This window comes from Poecilia reticulata, chromosome 9 (genome assembly GCF_904066995.2).
Source record: "Poecilia reticulata chromosome 9, P_reticulata-male-v2, whole genome shotgun sequence".
Lineage (NCBI taxonomy): Eukaryota > Metazoa > Chordata > Actinopteri > Cyprinodontiformes > Poeciliidae > Poecilia > Poecilia reticulata.
The window spans coordinates 2,303,030-2,309,461 of record NC_088838.1 but is presented as its reverse complement, the minus strand read 5'-3'; positions in this window follow the sequence as shown (position 1 = coordinate 2,309,461).

The following is a 6,432-nucleotide window of genomic DNA, read 5'->3' as shown; positions in this document are numbered from 1 at the left end:
GAAGTGGCTGACAGGAAAGTCTAATATAATGATGGGTAGAGAAGATATTTCTTGTGATCCAGAAATATTTGTCATGTCTTCTCTGTCCTGCAGTGTTACATAATGAATAATAATAAAGCAACTTTTTTATATGCACTTCCTGGATGCTTCATGGCCTGCAGTTTGTTGGACATTGCTGGTCTTAATCTTGCCTCTGTAAACTGCAGATAGATAGACAGAAACTTCCCTTTGAGATTTTCTCTCAGGGAAATTGTAGATATTATTATAGTCATGTTTTTCTGCATTTCCTCTATCAGTGTGACCTTCAGTCCACAGGTCCACCATTAACCGAAGGAATCAACTCCACACACAAACTTGATATGAGCCCATATCATGTTTGTGTGCCGCACTGTGTGAATGTCTCAGATAGGTTCCACTATGTTGCTATGGTGGCTCATTTTCCTCCCAGAGGCTGAATCCATTCAGAATGATGCTTGGTTTGAAGGCTGCAATCCAGAGCTGCCCGAGGATCAGAGTATTTTATGCTATTGATCCTTTGCAGACAGGTGTGTCTGTGTGTGTGTGAAGGGATTTCAGTGGTTTTATTGTGCAAGTGGTTGTGATGTTTCTCATGGATGACAGTGGTTAAAAGACTGAACTGCTTGTTACTCATAATCTGTCAGTATGATAGAACCCATTGCAGTCTAAGTGAAAGTATATTTTAGTCGCCATCTCCTAAAATGCTCCAATCTTCAGTTGATAACAGGTTATGGAAAGAATATTAATTTTTTTAAGGATAAATTTGCACATTTAATTGGACAGTGTATGAACCTGAAATATGTGTCAGATTTTCCTTCAAACCCACATAAAGGTGCCCGTGGAGTTATCGTCAAAAATGTCCTTACATTTCCTGTTGGGGTCAGAACACTGGAGACAGTTAGAGGTGTTCTTTTTTATATTATACAATATGGACAGTTGTCCTGGACGTTGTTAGAAATGCCACCAATTAAAAAAGAGAGAACTTTATCTCTTTTGATGCCTTGCCTTCAAGGCAGCAGTCCTCTATGCTGCCAGAGGACAAATTTGCCATTTCTCTCACCAATCAGCTAATTTTTCCTCTTTTCAAATTTCCCAAGGCAAATGTTTAAGTCAGGCAAATGTTAGCATCCATTATCATACACACATATCCTTGGTGGGGTTTGGAGTGGTGTTGGTGCCTATCTCCAGCAATCAATGGGTGATAAGCGGGGTACACCCTGGACAGGACGCCAGTCCATCTCGGGGCAACACACACAGGACAAACAACCATGCAAATACACACTCACAACTAAGGAGAATTTAAATAAACCACTTAATCTAAAAGTCATGTTTTTGTGAGAGAACCATGCAGGGAGAACATGCAGTCTGGGAATCTAACCCAAGACCTTCTTGCTGCAAGGCAACAGTGCTACCAACTGTGCAGTCCACAAATGTTAGCAATTGGTTTAAACAAAATCTCAACTGCAAATCTGTGAAATTATCTCAGGGGTTTCAAAGAAAATAAGAGCATTATGACTGAAATTAATTTCAAATGGACTTTGAGCTTCAAAGTCCAAATGACCTCTAAACACACTTTACTGTAAAAATCACATCCTCTCTCTCTCTACACACCCCTCATAGTGGCACACAGTGTTTTTGAATTTCTCACAGTTTTTGTCTGCAAATCAACTGCAATTTTATTTGCTATTTTAGGTTAACTGATCTTTTTTCTGATATATAATTATTTTTTACTAATAAAATTTGTTCATTTTATAGTTTATATTGTTTAAAAAAATTAATTATAACAGTAAATCGCACCCTACAAAAAATAATCCTGAGAATAAAATAAAGCAGTTTATTATGCTTGCTGAAAATTATCAGAGGATTTTATTTCAAAACGTTTTAACTGAACAACTTGTGATTAAAGTACTTCCTACATCCTGAGTGCAGGTTGGGTTTAATTTTTTTCTTAAGTAAAAACACCTAACCAATAACTCAGCTATGAATATTGTCAGTAGATATAAATGTTAATCAAAGAAGAAGAATGATTCTAACAAAGTATGTCTGTCTTTCAGGGACAGACATATTTGTATTCATTATACATCTGAAAAAAGCTTTTTTAAGCAAAGCTAGCTTTTCTATCAGTAAATTATTATTCATTGAATCTGCACAGCAGACTGCAAATTTCAGTTTATATTCTTTAATTGACAATATGTGCAATTAATGTGGAATAAAAACAAAGCATACAGTTTTTAAAATCATTAGAACTGTGACAGAACTCCATCCTGATTAAAAGCATTTGGATTTTTATGCAGAATTTATCAAGTTGTAACCAAAACACATTTTGAGTTATTAGTAATTTTACTTTAATTTTTATGTGCATTAAAACCTCTCTCCAACATCATTTCTTGAGATATTTCGGATCAAACAGTGGGAAACCAGAATGTTTTTTTCCCCCGATCAAATCACCCAGATTATAACAACATAAATTTAGCCAATATCCACATATCCATGTTTTTCATCAAACCATATGTAGAGCTCTACACTCCCTTTAAACTGTTGGTTTAAATAAGCTATTTGAAGAAGCTTCATTACATGATTTTTGTTCTTTGTTTTCTGAGTACCAATCAACTTTATTAGATAAAAAAGTTGGACATTTTTAGTCAGTTAAAACAATTAAAATGTATTTTCTTGTGTTAGGCCTGGTCCAGGCTGTTTGGAAATGAAGGCCTGTGGAAAAGAGTTTTGAAAAATTCATGAGTCTTTTTTTCAGTTTTGACACAGTATATACTGATCCATCTATTTGAAAGAAAATGGCCTATTTTAAATATATTTACACAGTAAAAGTAGTTTTGTTATTAGAGAATCCAAGAAGGCAGACACGTTTTTATTTACCCATCCAGGGTAAAAGGAGCAGGCCTAACAGGAGAAAATATTACAAAAAAATTCAGATGAAACTCAGGGACTGTGGAATTCGTTAGAAATGACGCAGTCACGCACTGTGACCTTCAACCCCGTTGTGAAAGAGTTTTTTATTTTTTTTTATTTTTTTTATTTTTATTTTTTTTACCTCCACGCTTTTAACTTTTATCCATGGTGGTAATCCTCTCAGCTTCATTAGTTAGCTTGTGTGGGATTAAGTGAGACTGTAGGTGATGTAAAGTGTGGTCAGCGCTCAGCTCCTCCCAACATGTATGGTTCTATCCCCGGCTTTAACTCCGCCGTGTCGGTGCATGGCTCTGCTGCTAGTAGCAATAAATGAATGTATCAATAACAAGCAATGTACTGCTTGGGTAGTTCAACTCAGAGGTTTGACACAGGGAAGTGTGTGTAGTAATGCGGATAGCCTTTTTCAAACAAGTGCGTCGACGTCGATTCAATTCAACGTCTCACTCCACCGGGAAACTAGTCCCTATGCGGCACACGCTTTACCAAGCTCCTATAAGTCGGCGCACTGATCCGATTTTGCTGCTCGCTCCTCATACTTTAATGTTGCATTCAAGGAACACTCCGCCTATCGGAAATATTAATAAAATCGTAAATTAAACAAATACATTAGGATTTGGTTAGAACTTTAGTGCATTCCTCAAACGTATTAGTATAGCAGTGTTTACTTTATGTCTAGTAGGCAGAATAACCATTTAGTACTCGGGCAGTTACTATAAGGAAGGTGACCAAAAGCATCAGTTTATTAGCATTATGAACATAAAATGCCTTCTTTTTTTGTTTCTGCTGTAAAAAAACAAACAAATAAAAATAAAAAAATCTGCTACAGCAATGTACACCATTGTTTTAATTATTATTTTAACAACAGCAACAACAACAACAACAACAACAACAACAATAATAATAATAATAATAATAATAATAATAATAATAATAATAATAATAATAATAATAATAATAATAATAATAATAATAATACATTTATAGAGATTCAGGCGGGTGAGCGATTGGTCTGAAAACTGATGCAATCTAACTAGGTCCAACAACCTGAACGCATCTTGTATAAATTAAATTAGGTTCCGCCCTCTGAGAGTCAACCCCTCTCCCCCATCTGCCCTCCAACCTTTCCCCTCAGCATTCCAGAGGGTCGCTGTCTACCTCTCCTCCCCCCACACACACACCAGCCCACACCCCCCTCGCCTCTTCCTCCATTATTTAAGACCTTCCCATTAACCAGAAGAGATATGAATGAATACAAATAAAATGAGATTAAATTCAGATAGGCTAAAAATGTCCAAGAATTCACAATGGACAATTTACTTTTTCAGTTTTCTTCAGCATAATTTAAGAATAAATTAAATTAACTATATTCTTCTGCTTTCTTTGCTTGACCACAGTATAGCATAAAGTTGCTCCCTTAATAAAGAGTCCTTAAGAAGCAATTTGTTTATTATAGGTTATAATAAATAGATTTGTTGATACTTTGCTAGGAAAACAGTGGTTTTTACTCACATTTGCTGATAAAATCCTTTGAATTGTGATCCAATTTCATGTGGAGCAGCTTTGTAATTGAACATGTGACTGTAGTTTAAAAAAGAGTTTTCTGCTTAGACCATGAAACACCTGAGGCGCAGCTTGGCTCAAAGTCTGATGCAGCTTCAGCTACTAGCAGACCAAAGAACACAGAATACGTTCCACTTTCACAACATGTCAGTAAAACAGAATGCTCATAATCCAAGTTGTCCTGAAATGTTTTTATTCTTATTTTGAACAGTAAAAAACAGTGGAATTGATATAAAATAGTCCTTTCTGCAGTAACTGATTTTCTTTTCATTCGGAACTCATGTTTATGGGCTTATGACTCTCTAAAGTAAAAATTGTGCTTTGTAACAACTAAGTTTAAAAAAATGTACCATATTATAACAGTGCTTCCAAAAATGTACAATATTTCAAATATACCTTCATAATAAAAAAAAACTTAACATGTTGTTAGTTTGCTGCAATGCACACTGTTGCAAAATCTATTATTTATGTTTTCTTTTTCTTACTCTGCCAATTGGGAATATTTAGATCTGGTGTTTTGTGTTTAGTCATCTTATATGACTGTTGGTGTTTCTTACTCATTTGTATATTTATTTTATTTATGTGCTGTTTTGTGTCCTAAAATGTTTGATACAATACTTTCCTATTACAAAGTGAATTTCCCTGCAAAGGGACACAAAAAACCTATTCTATTCTATTCTATTCTATTCTATTCTATTCTATTCTATTCTATTCTATTCTATTCTATTCTATTCTATTCTATTCTATTCTATTCTATTCTATTCTATTCTATTCTATTCTATTCTGTTCCACGCTGTGCACAACTATTATGCAAGTTTTAGTTTTGACCATATCATCATTTTGTGCATATTTTCCAACTCCAAGCTGTATAAACCTGACTGCTTATTGAATATAAGCATATCAGCTCATGTATATTTGTTTAATAAGTGAGGGTGGGGCCTAATGAGATCAACACTCTACATCAAGGTGTGCATAATTATTGGGCAGCTTCTTTTCCTCAGGCAAAATGGGTCAAAAAAGAGATTTAAGCGACTCTGAAAAGTCCAAAATTGTAAAAAGTCTTTTAGAGGAAAGCAGCACTCTTAAAACCCTAACTTTAGACAGAATGAAAATAACATTATGTTATATATATAAGATTAATAATCTGAATAATATACAAAACTGCAGGTCAGGAACACATTATTCAGCAAACCAAACATTTTGACAGAGTTGCTATTAACAAGAACCCAAAAGACAAGTCATGTTTGTTAATTTCTACTTTGTACAACATAATTCTATCCATAATTCAGCTGTCTTCCTGGAGAATCTTCAGTGAGAAGTGAGAAAATGTGTCCAAAACGTGTAACCTTAATTAGTGACAATATTATGAGTTTAAATATTTAAGCTCCCAATCAATTCTTAGTGACTAAAATGGGAAAACATTGAAGGTTTGATTAAAACTAGGACAACTCAGGTTAGAAGGAATACAACTTCATTTGTTTTCAGTATAACTTGAACGTCAGATGAATCATAATTAACATATTAAGAAGTTAAAAACAACATATAGGTTGTTAATGCACTTCAACTCTGTAAGAACATCAGCCACATTTTTTCTTTTTAATTAGAAATGTTTTATGAGCTCATGTGAGCCCAGCACCAGAAAGGTGAAGGTCTCTGGACATCCTGAAGGTAAACACCGACTGGCAGTCAGGAAGACGGACACTGATGAGACATTAACTCAGGCTACAGGACGAACCACGGTGATCTGCAGCGGCACTTTACCAATATCTGAAAACACATTGTAATATATTAAGAACGTGCGGTGACAACATGGACAATTCTGACGCTACAAGTTATTTGCAACACCCTGGATAAAATTAGCGCATGTATATTCGGCACTGTATTACAAGTTTTATAGTAGTCATTGTTAGCTTACCCTGCAATGTC